This window comes from Sturnus vulgaris, chromosome 2, assembly GCF_052056855.1.
Source record: "Sturnus vulgaris isolate bStuVul1 chromosome 2, bStuVul1.hap1, whole genome shotgun sequence".
Taxonomy (NCBI): domain Eukaryota; kingdom Metazoa; phylum Chordata; class Aves; order Passeriformes; family Sturnidae; genus Sturnus; species Sturnus vulgaris.
Window position 1 is genome coordinate 22,695,809 of NC_142244.1, and position 25,075 is coordinate 22,720,883.

Here is a 25,075-nt window from a genome sequence, read left to right on the forward strand (position 1 = left end):
GAAAACTGACTCTGTATAGGAATGAAGAGAGGGAAGCATCTCTGAAGGGCAAGGTTGAGTCCATGCAGTGCTCAGCCTGTGCCACAAAGCTCATAGCTGGGAACAGTCAGTCAATAACCATTTCTGACTATGGAATCACAAACCCTGAACTGTCCTGAGGCAGGAATGACAGGCACAAAGACAATCCCAAGCCTCTCAAGTTTCTATTAATTTGTCTGCTACCCATGAAGCCTGTTCTCTCATGAGCATTCATTCATTTACACAAGCATTAAGTGTATCTGCAAAAGTATATCTATCTTGACATTCTTTGGCTCTGTGATCAGGGCAATGCTTTGATAAAAAAGGGGAGTGAAAGGACATTGTTTTAGCTGGAGGCCAAAAGCTGCTTGAAAGGAATGGAAAGGGAGGGGGATTCCATGCTGAAGGTAATTAAAGAAGATGAAATATTTAAGTAAAGTGAATGCTGCACTGTGCAGAGTTAATGCTGAATTTCACTGGTCTGGGAAAAGAAGCTGAAATGTTGCTGCTCAGATTTGTGTTAATAATTTTCTTACATGCAACTAAATGACCTAATTTACTTCGTTGTGGGAACAGAATATGATCCAACCAGTGCCCAAAAGACTTTAGGAAAAACTCATTACAAAGAAAGCCAATTCTGTGCTATGTGACAAGGCAGCATGTGAATGTTTTAATATATGTCACTGGTAGATCCAGGACTTAAAGGAAATGGAGGCCTTGTTGGACAAACAGTGCCCAAGAGATGGAGTCACAGCTCCAGTAACTTGTAGTCTTAACAGACATAAGGGTAAAAAAAGGGAGGCAAGAAGCAAGAGTTGCATGATCTGATGTGGGAATGTGCCAGTCCAGTGAGCATTAATGGCTCACAAGAAACTTTATCCCCTCCTCACAGTCAGTCTGGACTGAAAGAAAGGTGATGAAAATGTAATTAAATACAGATGCCACAGTAGCAGAGAGTCTAGCAGCAGAGTGACTGCAGGTAGCTTTTTGTGTTCTGACTGTATGGCAATTGCCAAGGTGATGTCTATAAATTCACCTCCCAGAGCCTGTATATCCCTGTCAGCCCATTGATTTACCTCAGCTGCAAGACCCAGGCACAGCTTGGTGTAAGCCCCTCTGCCCAGCAATGGGCACCATTGGAGCAGAGGAGATGTGGGAGAGCTTGGGGAGATCTGGCCTGGCTGCGCCCACATAGCCAGTAATGCAGCTCAGCCTTTGCCTGAACCTTGAGCCTTGATTGTTTCTCTGTATCACATGACATTAAAGCTGTGGTGAAAACCAGATTTGCTCAGTTGCCAGATTTCCAGTGACTCTAATAAGGCCAGGATTTCAGCCTGGCAAGCTATTCAGCAGTGCTATCCTCACACCTGTAACTCAATTAACCAAGATATTCAAAACCCTTTGTGATTTTTCCCTTCTTACTTCTTGTTCATTTGCTAAATAGCTACATGTACCAGTTGCCCCTTTTCTATCTCTCAGGTGCTTTCTTCTGTTGCCAAAACGTCTCCCTCCCGGGCAGGCAACATGAGGGAGGATGGCACCCCTCTCCTTCCCCAGATGGTCGCTGCTGTCTCCTCCTCAGTCACCAACTACTGAATGTGAAAGGATTCATGACACGAGAGTTGACATAGTGAGAGGCTGAGAAATTCCCTGGCTGGTAGTACTGTCCTCAGCCCGACCTTCCTCTTCATCTATATTTTCATTTGCCACTCAGGGTGGAGGAGAGCAGCCATGAGTCATCCTAGGGTCTGATGACTCATATTTTCAGTCAGAGCAGTCAGTGCACTGAGGGTTTCTCGAGGCTCTGCCCAATCTTTCATGCCCAGAAGCTCAGCAGAGGGTTTGTGCATGGGTTTCCCTATCTATGATTTCTAGCCCCCCAGTTGATTTTTCTCTGTTACATTGTTTCCTCCCTTGCCAGTGGCTTTTCCCTGCCCCCACAATTCACTCTGAGTTTTCCAGTTCCAGACTGAATCTGCCTGCTCCATATATGCTAACATTTCCCTCCAACATCCTCTTATGCTTTTGCTGCTTGGAGACAGCCCAGTAGTATTTACTGTCTATGTGAGATGCTGCTTGGACAGCCTGTGGCAGTGTGCTTGAGTTTGTGCTAAGAAACACCACGTTCTTTGCAAAGCTAAGTTGCTAAGCCATACATGCCGATGTATGCCATCCCTGCAGCTGGTATCAGCACAGGATCTTAGAATGGTTTGGGTTGAAAGGGACCTTAGATCATCCAGGGCTCCAAATGCCCTGCCACAGGCAGGGACACCTTCCACTTGACCAGGTTGCTCAGGACACCATCCAGCCTGGCACTGAACACCATCAAGGATAGGACATTCACAACTTCTCTGGGTAATCAGTGTCTCACCACTCTCATAATGAAGAATGTTTTCCTTTCATCTAATCCACAGGCTCTTGTAACATGCCCCTTTCCCCTTTAGATACTGAAAGGCTGCTCTAACCTCTACCTAGAGCCCTCTCTTCTCCATGCTGAACAACCTTGACTCTCTCAGCCTGTTGCCATAGGAGAAGTGCTCCATCCGTCTCTGACTGTCTTCCTGGCCCTTGTCCAGACCTGCTCCAGCAGGTCCTCGTCTTTCTTATTTTGAGGACCCCAGAACTGGATGTAGAACTCTAAGTGAGGTCTCACCAGAGCAGAGAAGACAAGGCATTTCCGTTTTGACCCAGAGTAGGGCAAAATCACATCCCCTGACTTGCTGGCCATTGTGCTTTTGATGCAGCCCAGGATGTGTCTGGCTTTTTGGCCTGTGTGCACTCAGGGATGGGTCATGTTGAGCTTCTTGTCCACCAACACCTGTCAAATCCTTCTCCTCGGGACTGCTCTCAGTCTGTTTTCTACCCTTCCTGTGTTGGTGCTTGGGATTGCCCTGGCCCAGGTGCAGGACCTTGTGCTTGGCCTTGTTGAACTTTGTGAGGTTTGTGCAGGCCCAGCTCTCAGGCCTGCCTGTGTCCCTCTGGATGGCATCCCTTCCCTCCAGTGTGTTGACTGCACCTCAAAGCTCTGTGTCGTGGGCAAACTCGCTGAGGGTGTGCTCAGTGCCACTGTCCATGTAGCCAACAAGAGTGTTAAACTGCCCCAGCCCCTGAGGAATGGCACTCATTGCTGGTCTCCACTGGGACACTGAGCCAGTGACTGCATGGAGTGTGACCATCCAGCCAAATCCTTGTCCACTGTGGTATGGTCTGGGCCTCTCCATTTTAGAGACAAGGATGTTGTGTGGGACAGTGTCATGTGCTTTGTTTGTACAAGTCCAGGTAGATGACATCAGTTACTCTTCCCTCATCCACCAATGCCCTCACCCATCATGGAAGGCCAAAAGTTTTGTCAGGAACAATTTGTTCTTAGTGAAGCTATCTTGTCTGTCACCAGTCCCCTCCTTATTTTCCATGTACTTTAGTACAGTTTCTGGGAAGATCCGCTCCATGATCTTAACTGTGAGTTACATGGGCTACTTTCCAGCTGTGCATCTGTGGTTCTTAAAATACCCATCTGGCCCCAAGTCGTGGTTTGCATATCACCCATGGTGAGTGGCTGAAGCAGCTGCTAGGCCCAAACATTACTTGTCACTTCTTGTTTGAGGTTCATCTTCACGTCGGACGACAGCACATCAGAAGAAGTATAAATGGGTTCTCAGGGAGCAATGGCAAGTAAGGAGGCTGGCGACACAGCAATGAGATGGTTCATGAGAAGTTGCAGGACGAATTCTGCTTCATGTGTGAGCCAGTGATGATACTGGAAAAGGATCTGAATGAGAAGAGCATATGAGATGTGCAATATGCTAGGAAAATTGGAAAAGAGGACAGCATGAAAGTGTAACAAATAAGTAATTGAAGTAACCCTTCCCAGCTCCTTTGAATTGACAAATATTCTTACATTCAAAGATAAGCACACACAAAAAAAAGAACTTATTTTTATCGTACAGTGCATGACTGATGTGTTGGCAGTATTTTGTTGTCACTCTGCATGGCTTTTAATTGAGGTTACCTAGAAACAGTAAGGGACAAAAATGTTTCACCATGACTGAGTCTTTATTATGGGAGAGTTCACAGAAAACCCAAACCGTATCATGGGAAAGAATGGAAAGCCAAATTATGTTGTTCTCAGTCTTTTCAGCTTCTCTTTGACTTATAGACCTTTTAAGTATTTAAAAAAAATAGATAGGAGTTATTTGAACCAGTTATGGTTTAGATCTATTATGTGTTCTCTGATTTCTTTTCCCAGCTTAAAAAGAAAAAGATAAAAAAGAGAGAGGAAAAAGAAAAATAACTGAGTTCAGGGATCTGAGTCAAAAGCCCTAAGCAGAAGTTAGATTTTGAATTTCACTACAAACTTCCTTCATAATATTAATTTTTTAAGAAAATCAAAGTTTTTGTGTTTGTTGGAGAAGCAAACCAAACCAATACGAATTGAAAATATAAACTACACTGTACATGGCAGAATGGACAATTGGCTCATGGTCTCTCTATACATCTTTGCTTCATTAGATTCAAAGATGCAGGCTATAGAAAGAAATCATAAAAGCTATACCATTTACCAAATTGCAGTCTCATGTTTGAGACTCTCATGAATCTCATGTTTTATGTGGAAGGTTAAAAAACTTGTATTCAATCTGAACAGCTCGTTCATGGATAATAAATAAATGAGCTGCTAAAAGGCTATCAAGAATGTGAAACAGCTGTGTCCCCTTTTTGTAATTATGAAATCTAAAGGATACCAGGCTAGGAAGTATATTTACATAGAAATTCCCAGATCAAAGTGCTCCCAGAACAAAAGATTTGCTGGAATAAAGTAGCTTCCAAAAAACTCTGGATAATTGCAGTCTTAGTGGAGCCAAGCCCCCTGGAAGCTGCCAGCTGTGTTGTGTGTCTTTTGGCACCTCTGCAGCATACATAAATAGCTGGAGACCTTTCTGCAGCCAGGAACAAGTGAGATGAGAAAAGACTGTTTCTAAATTTGAAAAGAAATCTGTAATCAACAGGCATGCTGATTTTAGGTATGCCAGGGGACTTTGGGAGTCTGCCCTTTGGTCCTCTCTGCAGGCAAGGTCAACTTCCCCTCCATTTTGTTTTGTAAACACAGACAGAGCATGATGACAGTCTGGGACTGCTCTTTCTGAGGACCAGATCCCAAACTGAGAAGATGAAACTTATCCTGGTGTGATCACAAACCCCACACTCAAACCTTTGCTTTAATAAGGCTTTGCTAACCAATTGTCCAGAGTGGCTACCTTAACAATAGTCCTGTACAGTTCCTCTGCTTAATCTAGCCTTTGAAGGTGTCAGTCAGGGTTATTTACAGGGGAAGTGCAAGGAATAAATAAAGATCTTGGGCCACAGAAAATAGTACCACAGTAAGTGACAGTTCATTACAATATGAGCAGTGGAAAAGTTCATATCCTTTGTCCAGGACCTATATTTGGCACCTGGCCACATGAATTTGTAACAGACTTTAGATGTCTTTGCTGTTCCCTAGTTTTATTGAAATGTCAGCTGTATTTCAAACATCCATGAACTCCATGCAGTAAGCTGGAGATTCTGTTGATGGTACAGTTTTAACCACTTCTGATCCAGTCAGGAGACAGCATCATAGTCTACTGAAAAGCAAAGATGTATGTTAAGCCGTGTTTTCACGATTTCCATTATCTAAAGACTCATGGTCTCATTTCAAATGTTTTAGTTTATCCTTAACTGAAAATTTTGCTATGTTATTTTTGCAGAGGCGTTTGCATAATTTCATAGTAGTATGACCATTAGGTTGGAAAAGACCCAAAGATCCACATCTACACATTCTAGTATTTAAAGAGAAATATAATCCAACAAGAACACTGAGGCTTTTTCAAATTACAGTGTTAGGTCAATGGCATTTTAGTTCCTTTAGAAAAAAAGGGTTGTATTCTACACCAGGAGCACAACTGGAGGCAGTGGCTACCTAGGTGGTATTGTGTGTTAGTGAAAGCTGTAGCTGTGTAGGCAGCTACACATGGTGCATTTCACACCTCACCAGCCCATAACCACTCCAATAACTTTTCATTCATTTCTTCCTGCAGACAAGGTGGTGAACTCCAGGAAAAAACCACAAACCAATTCCTAATTCCCCAAATTTCTCAGGGTGCTTCAGTTTTTAAGCCTTTTGGCTGCTTCTTGTATGCTCTTCTGCTTCACTGAAGTGACCCTTCAAAGTTTGTAGCACAGGGGAATTCTGGCTACAGGCACTTTTTCGTAGCTTGTTTTGCTAGTATATATCACATACTCTTCTTCAGATCCATTGTTTCACTGATTTTCTACTTCCATCTTTGTAAAGCCAGATAACTGCTATTTTCCTCTGAAATAATTTTTACACCCTCTTCTTTCTTTTTGAGATTAGACTTGACATAGGAGAGAAAGGTTAGTTCTATGTGCCATGAAAATGTTTGCCATGGAACTTTCTGTTGCTCTATTTGACAGGGTGCTCCTCCTTCTATTTGGCCAGTTACTTTTACACAACTAGTTTTTTCAGAATCCACAGCCCATTTATCACAAACAAATTCAGGAGTATTCAAAAACGTGTACAAAGCATGTTTTCCTCATAGAACTTGTGGCTTAATCGCTGCTGGCAACTAAGCACCACACAGCGACTCGCTCATTCCCCCTCCAGTGGGATGAGGGAGAGAATCTGAAGAGCAAAAGTGAGAAAATTCGTGGGTTGAGATAGAGACAGTTTAATAGGTAAAGTAAAAGCAGCCCGTGCAAGTAAATCAAAACACGGAATTAATTTATTCCTTCATTCATCACTTCACATGGTCAGGCAGGTGTTCAGCCATCTCCAGGAAAGCAGGGCTCCATCATGTGTAGTATGTGTACCTCCTTCCTTCTTCTTCTACTGGTTTTATATGCTGGGCATGATGCCACATGGTCTGGAATATTCCTGTGGTCAGTTGGGGTCAGCTGTCCCAGCTGTGTCCCTTTTCAACTTCTTGTACATCCCCAGCCCACTCACTGGTGGTGTGAGAGGCAGAAAAAGCCTTGACCCTGTGCAAGCACCAGTCAAAACATCCCTGTGATATAAACACTGTTTCCAGGACAAATTCAATACACAGCCCCATACTAGCCACTATGAAGAAAATTAACTCTATCTCAGCCAAAACCAGCATAGATATCCATTCTGTTACAGGTTTTGCTTTTTCTTATGTTTTCCACAACATTCTTGGGATGCAATAGTCTGTTGATTGCACCTGCCACCACAATAAACTCAGCTTTATTAGTAGCGTGTAACAATATTTAATAACATATAGAGCAGAGTCTGGACACTACAAATGAGATCAATTTCTCTGTCTCACAAGGGAGCACTGTTCTTCCTGTTTTGTGGGCAGAGAATAGATCCTTAAAGACTCCCACAAGAAAACCATAGAGAAACCTGGTTTGCTGTCTGAATCCTCCTTTTTTTTTTTTTTTTTCTAATCAGAAGACAATCCTGCCTTGCTGGCATTCCTCTGGTGTTGTGAATCACAATGTGCTTAATTACCAAGTAGTGCTGTTCTTCCATGCAAGAATATTTTGTTCCCAAATCTTCATCCCAGCTTCAAGACACAAGAAATATCGGTGTGGATGAAAGAACTGTTACTTCAGAATGGCTGTTCAAATGCACATAAACACCCTGCTGAAATGACTATTTTGCCTATGATTTACATTTGTAAGAGGCCTTAATGACTCTTCCTAGTATGAAATTTCAGCTCAAGCTTAGAGCAAACGCTGGTGCAAGTTGCAGTAGTGCCAGAATGCTGTTCTGCTCTCATGCTGTTCTGCTTGCTTACCTGCTGAGAGAGGAAATGACTGGGGAAAAGCTGCTTCTGGAATGTGCAATGGAGGACACTTTTCACCCAGTGCCTAATGGCATTTATACATTTTGTTCCCAAGGCTCCTACCTCTGAGAGCTCTCTAATGTCCTCTGTGGTGGGCATAAGGATGGCTGCAATTGGATTTCTGCTGAAGAGTTTCTGCATAGCTGATGCTCTGGGTTTGGAGATTTTTTTATTATCATAAAAAGGAAAGTATCAAGGCAGTGGAGACGCAAAATTGTCCCCTGAGTATATAGCTAGGCTAAAAGCTCATTGTGGTGTGATGGAAACATATTTGATGAGTGGAAAAACAGAGGTCTGCCAACTCTATGACACTGTGGCTTTTCTAAAAGGGGGATACTTTATTTGTCTTCCCACATTCCTATGTGACTGGCATGAAAATACGGAGAAACACTAAAATGAGATAATGCTGCATTTCAATAACCAGTATAACTGCAAGGAAAGCTGTATGTGGTGATGGTAGAAGCAGATATTTGCACACCCATGTTAATGGTAGTTGCAGATGAACGGTATAAATTTGCCCAGTGTGCTGTCTTTTATGGAGGCACATTACTTAGAAGTAGATGATAGTAGTGCTACTGTAGCAGCACAGCTCTGCAGTTATCAAACTGTGTCATAGGTACAGGGTAAAAATGTAAAAATTTCTCAGTTGCTAATGGTAATTTGTTGATTTTTCCTTCTTTCCAAATGTGAAGATTTGTGATTAGAGAACAAATACTTCAGATTGAAGACTGACCTCAACAACCAGGGATATGATGGCAACTAAAATGTAATGATTTTGCCCTGAACCTACTGGATCAAGTCATCTGTCACTTTGCTGAAGCAGTGGATAATTGCCTTGCCTTGACCCTGAGAGAACTCTGTGAATATACCTGCTTGGTGGTGAGGAAGGCCAGCAGAGGGTCAGCCATGGAAATAAATAGTGAGTAAAGTCAATATAGGTCGTTTGAATCTTTTCCTTATTAGTGTACACATGCCTCCTGTCACATGCCTTAGAACTGTTTGTGATGGGAGCTCATCATTTGCCCTCCAACACACCCAGCTCACACCTCTTAGGTCTCAGTCATGGACCAGTCTGGTGTCAGGGTTTCGACAGCAGGGACTGCAGGGTGGCTCCTATGAGGAGAGGACAGGGGAGCCCCTTGCAGGGCACAGCCGATTCCAGACAGCTCCAAACGACCACGGCAGGACATGGCTGAGCCCTGCTGCCACAGAGGAGAGACTGTGGGATAAAGGACTAAATGGTACTCTGCAAGGAGAAGTGGGGGAAAGAAGTGTGATAAACACCTCTAGCCCTGAGGTGAGGGCAGGAAGAGGGGAAGGAGGCACCCCAGCAGTCTACAGATCTCAGCACGGCACCAAGGGCAAGGGTTTTCCATTGGGAAGGTGTTATTGATGATCCCAAGAAGTTGTCTTCGGAGATGCAGTGCTGCAATCTAGAAGTGTAAAATGCCACTTGGCAGTGTCTGGGGCTCATTTTTTCATCTCAAACTGCTGCTAGCACCTTGAATTGAAGACTATTCCAGTTTAGAAACTGGGACTTGGTGAGGCTGAAGAGTGATGTAAATGAAGGGGATGAGTGAGAAGCTGTAACTTATGTGTTTGTCAGGTCATAAACTGGCTGGGAACAGACTGATATACTGGCAACATCACAATCCCAGCAGCTTGCTTACAGAACTTGCTTCTTTATTGAAGGATGTCAGGTGTCTAAACACAATTAGATCCCTAAGACTGTACAGAGGTGCCTCATGGCATTTGCAAAAGTGTTAACACATTCAGTTTAAGAGCAGTAAGTGAAGTAATTTTCATTTCTTTATTTGCATTTTGGATCCTTAATGCTTTTTTAAAAGCTACTGCTGGGAGGTCAGATATGTTGCAATTTATGTTTATTTCCTGACTAATTTTTGTCTATCGTCACAAGTTTTACTAAACATTTTCACTGTACTTACACCTGTCATACAGTGTGCATGCCATAGGATTATTCTAAAACTGACTTTTTCTGTTTTAAAGGAATTCATAAAGATTATTTTCTCCCTACTATCCAGTTCTCACATAAAAGGCCTAAACATTTACAAGGTATTGTAAAAGTTATATGTAAACTGTTAATTGTTCTGAATCAGAAATCACTAATTTCATGGGGCCTATTGTGCTTTCTTTTCTGAAGAATTATCCTTCTCTTCCAAAGAAATTTTATTTCCGGTCATTGCATAATCATGCTTCTTATTAGAAATACTATGTTAGACTAAGCAGATAAATGAAATCACACCTTTAACAGAGGTGATGGATCAAGCAAACCAAGTATGTTGCACACTGCTCAGTTTGAAATACATATCTATACAACCAAATTGTTAACCAAACATTTGTTTTCTTTTCTCTTCTCCTTTCTACTTTCTTCTTTCTTCTTTTCTTTTTAATTTCCTCTTCCTTCTTTTTGCCTTCTTCCTTTCTTTTCCTTTCTTTTGGCCTGCTTGATCACAGGTGGAGAACTGTATTTTTAGACCTCGGTTCAACCCTGAGGGCTTAACCACAAAACTTAAACCTATTGCTAGGTCAGAGTGGTAGGTTTTAACCTCCCCTTAGATATGAAATTTAGTGAAAGGAATTGGAAAGAATATGAGTAACACTGACACACCAGAGGAGGAGCCATCACTTTTTGTAACCTACCATCAGGATCTGAGGAAGTTTTCTTTGTGTAAGTTTTCTTTATGAATGCATTTCATATATGCATTCAGTTACAGAAGGCAAGGAAGAAATCTGGTAAAAAATCTCTGCTGACAATCTGTAGTACTGGATCAAAGAAGTAAAAACTAGCATTGGTGTAACAATTTCACTATTAGCATGCATTTAATGAAGAGAAAAATTAGCATCTTAGGGTGCTGGAAAAATACTTGTTTTAGTTATTAATATGCAGGCTAGTTTGGTTTGACAGAGAAGAAAATCCATCTATCTGAGTTTTCTGGCTATGCTCCCATTTTTTTCGGCATAATTTAAAACCAAATATGGTATTGCCATTCTTGTTTAAAGGCTATCCTTGCATTCCACTTGTTTTGTTTTGAGTTCGTGATTTGAGGGTTTTTCCATTATCTTGCCGCCAGCCAAGGTTTCCAATATTGCAAGTCTAGATTGTACTGAGATATGTATATTTACGTTTTAGTTCTGATGTAAGGTTAAGTTGAAATGCTTATTGCTCTCCCTGTCTGGCAATGGTGAGGTTATGAATGCACACATATAAATCCTATTTGATAGAAGGAATATGGTTGTGAAGGTGTCCCTTAAGTTTGTAGGTGAGGTTTGGATGTTTTCCCATTATTTATATTGTCCCTCAGTGCCAAACCATCTCATATTGACCTATGCAACATCCACCAAGCTTCCAGAGAGGATTATTTGTATTATAGCAACATCTGGGCCATAAGAGCAGCCTAGCAAGGAACAAAATAACTGCAAAGTACAAAATAGGCATATGAAGAGCTGGGTGGCTGCTGGGTGTTCTGCAGCACTTGATCACTAATAGCTGTGTACAGCTGTAACTCCAAAAGCAGCAAACAAGCTGTTGCCATCAGAAAATGTCAAGCTTGCGAGTAGAGTTTTGTTTTTCTTCTTGGATACATTTGAGTGTTAGTTTGAACTATGTATTACCCTGTAGAATTAGGTCTCATCTGATTTTAGAACAGTGTTCAGGAAAGAAACAAAGTAAAATTTCCAGGAAACCAAGCAGGCAACTCACTTTACTTGTAGGATACAGGGTGGTTGGTTCTGCAGGTAACTCATTTTCCGGCCTGCCTGCAGTGTGGAGACAAACCTCTGCAGCCTCTTTTTGTGCTGGATCTGTGCCTGGTGTCATTTTGCCATCCTTCAGCCCCAGAACTGGTTCCAAGAACACTACAAGGCAGCCAGGGTAGCAGCAACTCTGGGAGTTGCATTCCTGCTACAAAACCCTAGAGACTGTCCTTTATAAGTTGCTAGAGGCACTAATAAAATCAGTAGCTCTTGACATGCCAACTGGCTTGAAAAGCTGTCCTGCTGGTGGTATCCCCAGTGTCCATCAAATTACTCTTCAGTGGGGAAGAAGAGTGGGAATTTGTGGTTATGTGTGAGTCAGGCACAAGTACAAGCCTGGGACGAAGCAAATGAGCCCAAGAGCAGAATTTGTATTATGATTAATGCTATTGAATAGTACTGGAAAATACTTGTTCTTTCCATGAGGTCACTGCAGGTGATAGCTTGAAAATGCAAATGCTCTCTGGCTAACTGGAAGAAAGATGCCAGTCAAGCCAGCTGCATTCCAGATAGGGCACAGCAGTACCTGCATGCGTTACTGCTGCTTCAGCTTTTGGAGGAGACTCATTGAAAAGGTGGGGAGACAGAAATATGACTAAAGGCAGAGAATGGTAGGCAGCAGGTGCTGAGCTCTCTGTATGAAGGCTGCAGGTTTGCCCTTTGTGCCACAGGCATAGTCCTCGCTGCTCTGTCCAGATTCTGCCCTGGAAGCTTCTGTTCTGGAGCACAGAGCTGGCACAGTTCACTGCTTTTCTAGCGGAAGGCACCTACAAATAGCTGGGGAGCAGCATCCAGCCTGCATATATGAGCTTGATGAGAAGCTTGGAAACCTATGATACACAATCTGAGCTCCTGTGCTTGTTCCATAAAAACTTCCTGAATTTAACTGTCGATGAGAGTCATTTAGAACGGATCATAAGGAGGCGTATGAAAGATCTGAGAAGCAAAGAGGGTGCAAAATTTCATAGAGTGGAGCTACTTTCATTAAGTACTAGAAGGCTTCATTGTTTTACTCTACATTTGTAATGCAAATTGGTTACAATAGCGAGTTTTCTCAGTCGAAGATCAATCTGAATAACAAATGTTAGCAATATCAACAGACTGTAGAAACATTTGGAGTTTTCTTTCATCTTTGCTGCGAATTTCCACTTGAACTTTTATGCTGTGGTGTGTAAGCTTTTGTGCTTTTCTTGACCACTCTGTGTAGCCTCACAGCACTACAAGAGGAATATCTAGAAACAGCAGTCCACAGTAGTGGCAGGGGTTGATTTGCACCTTGCAGTACTTCATCAGCACCTTGTTAACAGCTACTTTTGTGTGCATTCCGCTCTAAAATTACAATATACAATTTTCCTAAATTGATAACTAGAGGAAACATTTTTTTACCATTATTCTAGCTTTCCATGGGCTGAGGTTTTCATTGCTGATCCAATGTTGTATGCAAAGTATGTTTCACTTCTGTCTTTTTTTCCTTTGGCACTCTCCGATTTGAAGCAGGATGGGTACTAAAGTATGAAGTAAGAGACATGGTTGCCTTTAATTTCAGTTTCATTATGCGAGGGTACAATTATGAAACTGAACTGGTGGCCTAGACTTTGTGTATTAGCCATGGTAGCATAAATCAGGACACTTAAAAAGTCCTGGGTGTGAATGCCTGAGCAGGTGATTTTCAGGTGAAATGCCTGATACTGCCTTTCCTTACCTACATTTGCCGGGTAGTAAGGCTGGTTCTGTGGCTTCTTCAGCAGGTTCTGGCTAAGAGATGCAGGGGTGTGAGGGAGCCATTTTTCTCTGGCAAGTGAACATGGAGCTACTTCAGTGTGCAGGCTGGCTCGTGGGATGCATTCTGCGTCCCATGAGCATTGGAGTTTTGACAAACAGTCTAAATATTTACAGATTGTGCTTCCTTCTAACTCTCCAAATAGACTTCTTCATAAGAGAGAGAACTGAATATTATGTGTTTCCCATGCAGTCAACAAGATATGAACTGGGATTTAACCCTATGGTGGCAGTCTATCAGATTCAGAGGTTTATGAACAGTCATGACATGACCCTCACCTAAAGAGAGAGGGATCTGTGACTGTATCACATCGTGCAGGACTGCAGACTTCACTGATTGGTGCCAGAAGAAAGACTTAATTTGCTGCTAAATGTGTGCTTGAGTTTGCAAAGCCAGCATTTGGGGAATGAAGGGAATATTATCACTTCATTAGGGTTTTAGAGACTTTGTATTTCATCTGGTGTTAATGAAAGGCAATAAATGTTGCATGAGAAAGTACCATATTTCGTGAATTTCCTCTCAGGGACAGAAAAAAATGGCATCTGAGTTGATTAGAAATTTTTCATGTTTATTCTCTTTATTTGTATTCTTATTGCCTGAAGGGGAAGGGTGGTGTGTTACTACAGTTTCAATACACAAATAGTCAGATGTGGCTCTGCAGTGTTCAGTTGTTTGGTCAGGCTTCCCCTTAAGCTGTGATGAGAACAAATAAGCAGGAAAGGTTTTGCTTGGGCAAATAACTATTGGTTTTCTGAGCTTGCTGGGCAGCATCCTTATGCTACCACCTTCTGCCCTCTGTGAAGAATTAGATTTAAACCATCGGCTGATTTCTACAACCAACAAACATCACACTAGCTTGTACCAGCTTTTGATCACTGTGAACTGGGCCAGGTTTAGATCAGCCATGTGGACCTGAAATGTTACCAGTGTGCAGCCACAGACAGGTTAACACCCTGTTCTCTCCTCATCTTTGCAAGTGCTTTCCCTAGTTTAATTTTAGTTTGTACAGTAATAGTAGCTGTTACTAATTTTTGTGCAATTTATTTTCCATGCCATCTTTGTTTTGTTTCTTCATCTCTTTTATAGATGCTTCTTTGTCATTATAAAATTATCAAAAAGATTGGCACTTTTACAGTAAAATAGAAGATAGAAAGGACAAAAAAGAGTCCACAGGTAACAGCAAAATTATGGCCCAAGAGTAATTTTGCTAACAACAGTTTCCAGTTTCATGAGATCAATTCTTGTCTGAAAATCATTCCAACCTATCATTTTATACAAAGATTTATTATGTCTAGGAAACAAACTGAGTGACTATTCCCTTGTGTATCTACACACACCCACACACTTTTATAATTTACTTCTTCCTTTTTTAACCTATAATAAAGTGAGAAAAGTCCAAATGAGAATTATGGCTTGGCAGAAATTTAGTTTATATTGTAAAGATTTGATGTTGTTAGGATGCAAAAACTATTCTTTGCTCCTGTGTCAGAAAAGGCCATATCAATCATCTTTTACCTAATTACTCCCCTAATTTTTTCCTTGATGAAAGGATGTGATTGATTGTCATAAGCTAATTACGTTTAATTCCAGTGTGCTGAGAGAATGTAATAGGATGCATGGGGCAAGGGACAAGGTATGGTGGCTGACTAAGCCATTAGCTATTTTTAATGACCTACTTGATCTCTAGCAGCAGTACCTGAGGTAGGAGTAATTGCTTCTCCTAACAGCTGAAGGCTAGGTACAGCTTCCCCTGACAAGACCTCATAGAACAAGGCATTTTAAGAATCCATATGATTTTGAGAGGCCGTATGACTGCAATGCACCTTTTCCAGACAGTGACTTTCCCAGTCTAATTAGGCTGAAGCGTTATGGGAAGGTGTTTTTACAAAATAAATTGCTGAGTTGGCTCCCAAAATGTGAGTATCAAGATATAGGAGTTGAACATGTGAAAACAAGAATATATCAGAAAGCTACACATTCTCTATCTTCATTTTCAACACATGAAGCTAAGATAGCTGTCTTGGTCACAACAGAAAGAAGGAAGAAAGGATTTTCTCAATACTCACTGCAAGGTGACTGACTTAACACTGTCTTGGAGATCTCTACTGGTGAAAAATTTGTACAAATACCTTCTCTGTTGGCCACTTTTTTGTATCTGAAGTAAAAATACTGCAAAGTTCAGGAAAGAGAGTGACCAATCCAAAGTATCTTATCATTTCTGCATTCTAAGAATCTTGTGTCTACTGTTCTCATTTCTTTTTATTTCGAAGGAAAATGTTTCTGGTAGCAGCATGTGGAGTGTGTGTTTTTGCATGCGAACGCATATTCTTTAAAAGACTGCCTTGACATTGGCTCTGGTGTTGGTTCCCCGTCTTTAAAACCTAAACTGCAGTTAAGCTATTACAGATATAGTTTCATTTAAGAACAACACTGGAAAGTTTTAACTTGTAAGGTGTCAGCTTTATTTAATAAAGCTACTTTGATCTGAAAGAAACAGGTAAATTGTTCTGTAGGTGATTAGATTAAGAAAGAGATACATGATAAGAAGAAAATTATTCTTCCTGTTGCCAGCTGCATAATCTGCTCTGGCTGTTATTAACTAAACCAGATAGCTGTACTGTCATTGTCAACTGCTGGTTGTACTGCCAATCTGCTGATCTATGAGCTCAGGTTCCATTGAGAGCCAGTTTTTGTCTTTCAGTACTAAGGAAAGCAGGGAAAATATTTCTCTTTTTCAGCTGTATAGTGGACTTATTTTTAACTAATAGCATTTTGCTAACTTGTTCAGGCCTGTGAACATTAGGGAGTCCTGATTTAGTCCATCCAAAAGCCTCATGGGCTGGGGAATGTGTGATAAAGTGAAGCAGCTGTGTTTATAGGAGTTTACATTGAGTTTACATATTATTTCCTATGCACGTTTTATTCTTGCAACCTTTCAAGAAACAAGTATCAGTGTTAAATGTTACATTTTGGAGATAAATAATCCTTCCAGCTGAGTATGATGCTACCGAATGTGCTAAGGTGAAATATATGTGGAGTGTTTGTAAATGGAGTGAGGTCACCCTTTGCAGCCTCAGGAGGAATTGGTCATGGATTGGATTAAACACAAGTAAATAAATGAAAGACAAGAATGTTGAAAATGTAGTTTCTGTGCTAGAGAGCTCATAACATTCACATATGAGCAAATACAGAAAGGCAGAAACTCTAACATATAACCCAGAGCCACATAGCTCTGTAAGCTTCTTCAGAATGAGAGCTTGCATTTTCCTTGAGCCTTGCATTGGGTTCTAGATGGGCTTGGAACTCAAATTTAAGTTCAGGACTTGTAGCCAACTTTCAAATCCCCTATGTCCTGCCTTTCCCTAAATCCCAGAGTTCCTGTAAACTAGAACAGAGTGAGCAGCAATTTGATTGTTTGGTGTGTCATTTGTCTTTGGAAAGTACAAGAGAGACCATCCATTGAAACAGCTGCAAGATATCATGTCACATAGCGTCTCTAAGAGATCCCCCTCAGATAACCCAATACCTGCCCTTCCCTTTCTGTCACTCCTTTTCTGGGAAATAATATACTAGACCAGTTAGATCCAATATCTCATGAGAAACTGGAGGACAGTGCAAATTGATGTGTAATGAGATTTCATATAAACCCACCTTCAGTAGAGACAGGGAATAAATTTTAATTGCAGGTCAGAGCTTTATCATTGATTAGGAGATATCAGGGGGTTTTATCCTAATAAGAATTAGTAACAATGTACATTAGCTTTCACTTTGGTCTGCATTTGTAGTAATTTCTTTACATTTGTTGAAAATGAAAAAAAAGGATGAAAAGCTTTAATTTTTGTGGCCGAAACCAAGTGGATGAGTTCCAGTTGTGGAGATCTGCAAGCCTGTAGTGCACAGGAAAACAGGACATTAATTTGTGGAATACATAATCTCTAAACAAGCACTGTTCGAGGTTGTGTGAATTTGTAGACAATTATGCTTGAATGACCTATAGCATGGAGAAAAATATCCCTTGGGGGAATCACTGGATGGCCTACTGACATTACCATCAGCCTTGCTCAGGTGCTTTGCCCTTTTTGAGAACTGGACAATGTGCTGTGATGGTGTGTTAGAGGACAACGTTTGAGAATCACCCTCAGGAAGATGCCATGAGAAGAAGGGATGGTGTTCACTACCTGTTGCCTTCACAGTCTTTTCAAAATGAATCCAGTATGCAAGGAGACGAAACATTCCTTAGGGTAAAGAAAGCAAGATTTCTTTTGCAGTCATGGCACTAACTCAGTGAAATTCTGGATAAATCCTTTCTTCTCATTTAGATTCATTTTCAAGAGCCATAGAATCAGCCATTTAATAATATTTGCTTCTTTTATCGTGTGTTGTTGATGACTGCAAAATGCTTTGTGGTCTCTTGGTGAATGCCACCAGATTTATTGAATACACTGTGCTGCATAAAACGCTGGGTATGTTTGAAAGGGGTAGATGAAAAAAAGCTGAATGTAGAGCCCTTTGAAGTCTGGGTTAAAAGTTTTCACAGATTTCTGAGGGCTCTGCATCAGATAGCCAGTGTGAAGAGAGGGATGGGAGAGAAAATCTTATTCAAGGTCATCTGTTTGTTTTTAAACAAGGAACCATGCTGGTGCACTTGTGATTGATTGCCCTTTTTCCTTTTACTTGGATAAAGGAAGATGAGGGAAACATTTCTGATATCCCATTGATGTGCATCCAGTTTTGGAACAGAACATGGAAACTCCCAGGATCATGACTGTGTGAATGTCTCTGTCTGCAAATGATAATCCACTGATGAACACCATCATGAAGATGGAAAGAACACTCTATACTGAGCCCTGCTCAGCAAATGCTCTCACAAATAGACCCTCCAGCTACTCAGAGTCATGTTGCCTGGTTTATTTCAAGGGTCAGTGCCTGGGTGAGGAATGTGACATCTTGGGCCACTTATGTAACTGCCTAATTGTGTAACAGGTGAGGAGGGAGTCCATGTACAATGAAAACAAATCCCCCTGCCATTTTCCCCTGCATTGTCAAGCTGATTATAATGAAAAAACATACAAAGCTGAAGCCAGAGAATCAAGGCTTGGAGCCTATTCAGAGATTAAGAGAGGAGAGAGGGTGGTTGGCTTCGTATCTTGTGGCATGGTCCCAGGAGCCACAGCTCCTGTGTATGAATCTTTATTTGGTCTCTGTTCAAATTATGGTGCCGAGCTTCTTACCTGTAAGCCATGTATTATAGGAGAGGCTGTGTTGATGTGGTGCTTCCCAAAGGAAGAGCTGTCTGCCTTCATTGTCTCTACTACAGACTTCTCCTTAGCTAGCAGCCTGTTAAACACTGACTGCAGAGCAGGGAATTGTGCCCTGACTGTGCTTAGTCCCTGATGAGTGTGCACATCAGCTGATAGTAAATGGCTTTTCTCCTTCAGGGAACCTGTGTAAAAATAGAGTTCATGCATCTAGTTCCAATCATCAAAAAAAGAGAACATTTATAATTGTTCAAGACCAACAATTTACTGACTTTGTGCACACCATAAATGCTGGTAGATGTCTTTCATCTTTTGCAGGTTTCACTCCATTTACACCCAGCATACTGTTCTATCTAGTACACTCAACCTGATCTTTAAAAGAGAAAGACATTTCTCCAGATTTACTGGGGCTTTACTATAGTTATAATTAATAAGAATATTGAATAACTAGTTGCACTTTCTTGGGGGAAATATGTGTGCATGGCAATAGGCATTGCTTGAGCCCAGATGAATGTGTTTTAGCTAAGTTTCATAAGCTGTTTCTTTTTTTTAATGTGTGTTTTCTCTGACAAGCACACAGTTAAAGGCAGTGTTGTGCATAGTTTGTGTTACCTAGTAAGTTTTTTATCAGCCTTATTAACCAGGTTAGAGGGAAAGAAGAGAAAGTTAATAGTTTATGTTAAGATGATGTTGGAAGGCATATAACTCTTACAGCTAATATATTCACCATATTTCTCAGTTGGCAACCAAATTGTTTCATATCTGTACAACACTTCACCACTACGCTGGGCCATTTCCTTCAGTCTGTGCACATAATATTTATCATTATTGTGTTCATTAAATCAGCATCCTTTGACATATTTTCATATTGCTTGAGTTCTCCCTGTGCAGTGAGTGTGTCTCATTTATTGTCTACCTGGGTGTTACTTATCTGTTAGAGGAAGACAGACAAAGAATGAAAGAAGCAGTGGTGCTCTGGTGCTGAAGTCAGAGTGAAGAGGAGGTCTTGCCATCTGTGTATGTGTGAATGCATCATTCCACTACTTCTGTAAGTCAAACAAGAACTCATCTATGCTCCATGAATGTGTCACAATCACGGCAGCTCCCTTAAATTATCAGCTTCATATTCTGTCCCCATGTGGACACAAATCTAAAGCCTGCTGGATTCCTTGAGAGCTGCTTTGTCAAGCTGGGATAGTCGATGTTATCCAGGAAAGAGTCAGGAGAAGAGCATGTCAGAAGCATGTAGATATGCAGGAGGAATGTCTCCCAGCTAGTCACAAGCAGGGAGTACACATAAGGACCAAGGCAGAGAGAGAGAGAAAAGTATTTTTGACATCCTTAGGAGATCCAGGGGTAGATGTCCTTTATGCAACACCTACTGAACATGTCAGTGGAAGTAGAGAAATCTCAGGGGACACACTCCACTGAGAAGCAGTGGCAAACAAAGAATTGTGAAGGTTTTCTCTTGTTTGGTCCTGTTTGAAACAGCCCAGGTACAGGCCTTCAGCACTCAAGCAGTCAAAACATCTAAGCTGTTTGCAAAAGCTATCCGTATGTTTTACTGCCAGACAACTGAGATTCTGGGGTTTTTTTCTTCCTTTAGTCTGTGCCTAAACCATCTTTACTGGAAACAGAGTGATGAGAGAGTGGAAACAATTTAACAGGATTCACAAAGAAGGGAATGATGCTATACTAAACCTGACTCATGGTAAACCCACTAAGCCCTCTGGAAAGCCTTAGTTATGGTTTTGGGACCTTAGATTTGGTATTGAAAAATATGCCAAGAATAGCTCAATTTCTGCCTTATTGAGGATTTTCCATTGAGAATTCCCGTGCAAGGTCAGTCTGTGTCTGATATGCTCAGCCTACTGTATGAACGCTGTCTGGAGCACCACTCTCTGTCCTGTGCTCTTCATTTGCTCACTTCTGGACACAGTCCAGTGTCCCTGATGTCCCTTCATTGATTTAAATTTGCACTGGATTAAGCCCAGCAGTTGCCTAAGCATATTGATTTCATAGTTGTTTGTGGTTATGTTTTGGAGATTATAAGGGTACGAACTGTTATAAATATCTTTATAGTTTGGCCTTATAAAAATGCAATGCCTTTGCCATGTTCTCATGCCTTTATTATTGTCATTATTGAGTTACCCCTTTTAAATCACTGTGGTTTAAAAGTAGAAAAACCTCCTTAGAAAAACATAGCAGCCTCCTCCATAGAAGAGTATGATTTAATGAGAAATCATTAGCTGGGAGCACTATGACTTGGCTTGTGAGCATTTAGCCTAATCCGCTAGCCAGTGCCAGCACAAGGGTCTTAGGTCACAGTACTTCCCACTCAGAAGTTTCTCTATGCTCTGTGAGAAGCTGTGCTAATTAGAACAGTGACTATGCCTGTATGTCACTAGCTATCTATGGAGGCAAGTTTTGAGAACAGGGAGCTAAAAAGGGTTCACATTTTCTTGGCTACTGTATCAAGCAGTTTTACGTCAACATCTTCAAGTTACATCTAGCCTTGACCTTCAGCATCTGACTTGGGACTTTCCAGACTGATGTTCTTTAAATGAACAGCATCAAGAGCTTAGAGCCTAGAGTCTGGTCTCTTTTGTTTGGGCTACTATAGAAAATGCACATACAAACGCATTGTATGTTAAAAGAACCACAAAGTGCAAGTGCCCAGTTAAGTGCCTTGGCACATCCCTTCAAACTCCACCAAGTAGCTGTTTCAGTCAGACATACCTGATTTCTGTATGTGAACTTTCCATGGAGATTCAGACAAATTTCTGCTGCTGGACACAAACTCAGCTGTTCAGTTGCTGTTGGCTCCAACCTTAAAACCCAACGAAGTTCTCAGGCATCTTCACCTGTAGGACTCGATTTTACAGCTGTTCCCAGGGCTAGTGGTCTGGTTCGGGCTGTGCACCAGACAGCAGTGGTTAGGATTAAGAACCAATTACCAGCCTTCCACTACCTGATTTAATAAGAATTTGCCTTCCAGCTTTCCACTTCCAGCCTGCATTGCTTATTTTGCTGAAGCCCCTCTCCTTCAAGTGAAAAGTTTGATCTTTGTTAAAGCAAATTGCTTTTTACTGTTGAAAATGCGAATTGTCGAGCTGCTTTCTCTGTCTTTGGGGTCTTAGTGCTGTTGTAAATCTGGTCACAGATGATATGTCTGGCAGCTCCCTAGATCAGTGCCTATAAAGCATTTTAATCCAAGTCATACTTTGATCCTTCAAGAACATTTTCCCTCCTTGCAGCAGCAGAGAGGTGCAGTGGTAGCTGGGGAAGGTGTCCTTTTACCGTGGGTGTTGCCTGCAGTACTTTAGCAGTCAGTATTCCATGTATGAAAAGTGCAGCCCTAATAACTTAGGGGCAGCAGAGTAGCTCCACCCCTCTGTCCTGAAAGATCATAGCCTTTCTAGAAAATTTGTAACTAGAATGACTGAAAAAGGTGATGCTTACCTAGACTACCAGTGCAGCTTATCTCTTCAGCAAGTGTCCAGAAGACTGTAGACAGCCAAGTCCTTTTCACAACTGACTCCTTGACACCATCTGCATATGGTACCTGAACTGGCAACAAAAGTCATGGTGGGTGTGCTAGCCACATGAGTTGTAATGTGCTTTCACTCCCAGAAGACAAATCCATCTTAGATGGGTAAGAAATGGTCACCTGAACAGGGAACTTAGTGCTGTTTGGTGCATTGTGATGGCTGTGCTAATTGGGAAGCTGCCATGCTGCTGGGTTGGCTCTGGAGGGACCTGTGCAGAGCCCTGAGGACCCAGGCAGGAATCCCTTGGTATCAGCCCTCTGGGCAAGGACAAAATGCCAGACTGTGGAGCCAGCACCCTCACACTGTGACAGATCCATCTGATCTGTCATATTTAGAGAAGTTACCCAGCCTTCTCCTCATCATAATATCATAGAGTCTCACTGTTGTCATTGCATTTATTTGTGCATGATGCCAGTGATGATTTCTATCCCTGACTCATGGAAAGAGAGATGAGATTCAGAGAGACACCAGGCATGTTTCGTATGTCCAAATTACATGTGGAACACAGCTCAGTCTTAGTGTTGACTGAACTATCCTGGAATCAGGCAAACTGTGTTAGCTGAATTATGTGCTTGGATTAATTAGCAGCCTGGGCACAATGAAAGTATTGCTTTGAAAATGTGTGTTAGCATCTCTGTGTGTGGCTTTTAAGAGTATATCATCCTGCTTAAAGTTTATAGACTAGGACCTTCAGTCCTATTCTGCAATATGCCATGGGAGTATAAGTGACATAAGTGACCCTGCTCTCTTCACATGAAAGGTGGATGGACAAGCAAGAGCCTCTCAAGTTCCTGGCTAGCACTTTAACCACTGGATATTCTTTACATAAAAACTGTTCATAGGGGTACTGCTCATGGTGACTTATAAGAGGTTTTTTTTTTGTGGGGCTAATTACATCTCAATCCTGCTGTGGATGTATATTCCCTCAGATTCCCTTATTTTGTGAAGGTTTCTTTCTTACACCCATTCTTTCCCCTCTTTCTTTTTGCTGTGAAACATTCTCTGGCATGACTCAGACTTTTTTTTTTTTGCCTTCCACAGCATGCAAGATGCAAATTGCAGATTGAACAACTTGTTGGAGCATGATGCTCTAAACAGAATGATAGATTTGTTCCCTCAGTTGAAGGAGTAAGCAGGAATCAGTTAAAGACCTCTGCCTGGGTGAAGCCGGGTAGATGACATAGATGTTTCTGCACTGTACTTTCTGCCTGGCAGCTCCCTAAGGAAAAGGTGGCTGTAATTATTTTTTTGAATTTTTTTCAAGTTTATTATCCTGTGACCACACATGCACTCCTTAGTTTTTAAGATTTCAGACAATTAACTGCTTGTCTAGCAAAGCCTCATGATGAATATTCCCTTATGGTTTGTTTTTAATTGGAGTGTTCCTACATCATCAGTGCGCTCATACATCATTTAAAGAAAACATCAGCTCTCTTCCTACTGTCAGGTTGGCTGCACATGGGTTTAGAGTATATATTTCATCTGTCCTTCTCCCTGTGAAGGCTTATTCTATTTCAGACTGGCTCTGGCTTTCAAATATATGGCTGAATGGGGGACCATGGCCAGTGCACTAAGATGATGCTTATAATGAGGCAGATGTTACCTTCTTTTCCTCTCCTATCCCCTATCAATCTCAATTTCTAACAGTTTTTTTCACTGTCTATGCAGAAACCAAGAAAGTACAGTATCACATGAGGGGCGAGGAGTGAAGAACACTGGGGGTTTGTCTGCATTGTACTGTGCATGGTCCACCATTGAGCAACATCTGTCAATACCCAAGTAAATGCTGAGCAGGCTAGCTGGGATACAGAAATGTACCTGACTGTGGTGGAATGGGCTAATTCCTTCTCCTCTAAGAGTGTCAAACAGCATTAGGCTTTCTATCAAGAAGATCTAGGTCTCAGCAGAAAAGGGGACTCAATAGTAGAAAATAGTCTGTTTTCTGATGACAGCTTTCTCTGAAGCATTAGGTAGTTTTTGTAGTTTTTAATTAACAGGAGAATTGTAATCAAGTACTTGGTGCTATGCTCTGGCCAACTGGCATTAGACTACTCTTACAAGCTCGTTTCAAGATACTCCAGTGTGTCAGCACCAGACTGCAGTTTGCTCTCTGTTGCAGCTAGGAACTTTGTTGACAAAAGGAGACAAAGGAAAATTCCAGCATGGGAATTCAGGTATGCCTTGCATGGCTTGTCCTTTTTAGCCAGGGTGTTTGGCTCTGTGGAAGCATTTATATTTTGATATTTACTTCTGCTCATCTCACACTGCATTATTACCCTCTTTGTTTATTTGGTATGGTCTTCAGGCATCAGACTGAAGGCTGAATCAATTTTTAATAGATCAAGCAGGAGAACAATACATATAATTCTGTTACTCTTTATTTCTTTTTGCTTGATCAAAAGGCTTAATTCATTAATACATTCATGCTGTAAACTTTCAGCTCACAAAAGCGCAACAACAGCTCATTATCTTTCCAGATATTCATACAGCACGTTATGGAAATATGTTATTAACTTTATTAAATATGTAGATAGAGTGTTGTGGTACCAGTGCATGTATCTGACTTGCAGAGTTGTTTAAATCTAACTCACATAATGAGATCAACAGGTACAGCAAATGGAGAACAAGGGCAGACATATACTGTTTAAGTAGGCTGATTTCCTTCTACGAAAAGATCACATGCAGGGTGGGTGAAGGGGAAACGGTAGGAGTATTTTTCTGGATTTTAATGAGCTTTTGGTACTGCCTTCCACAGCATCCTTTTGGGCAAGATGTCTATCTGTAGGATGAATGGGTTCATGGTGTGCTGGGTGGTGAACTGGCTGAAGGGCA

The 25,075-nt window shown here is 41.4% G+C and overlaps 1 long non-coding RNA gene across 1 annotated transcript in view; it reads left to right on the top strand.

Moving 5' to 3' along the window:
• The window catches only part of LOC148224677 (uncharacterized), a 122,843-nt gene extending 114,059 nt beyond the window's left edge, over positions 1 to 8,784 (top strand). Inside the window, exon 3 of the long non-coding RNA XR_015801185.1 lies at positions 8,573 to 8,784. This is a non-coding gene — a long non-coding RNA (uncharacterized LOC148224677). The remainder of the gene's footprint in view (positions 1 to 8,572) is intronic.
• The last annotated feature ends 16,291 nt before the right edge of the window (positions 8,785 to 25,075 follow it).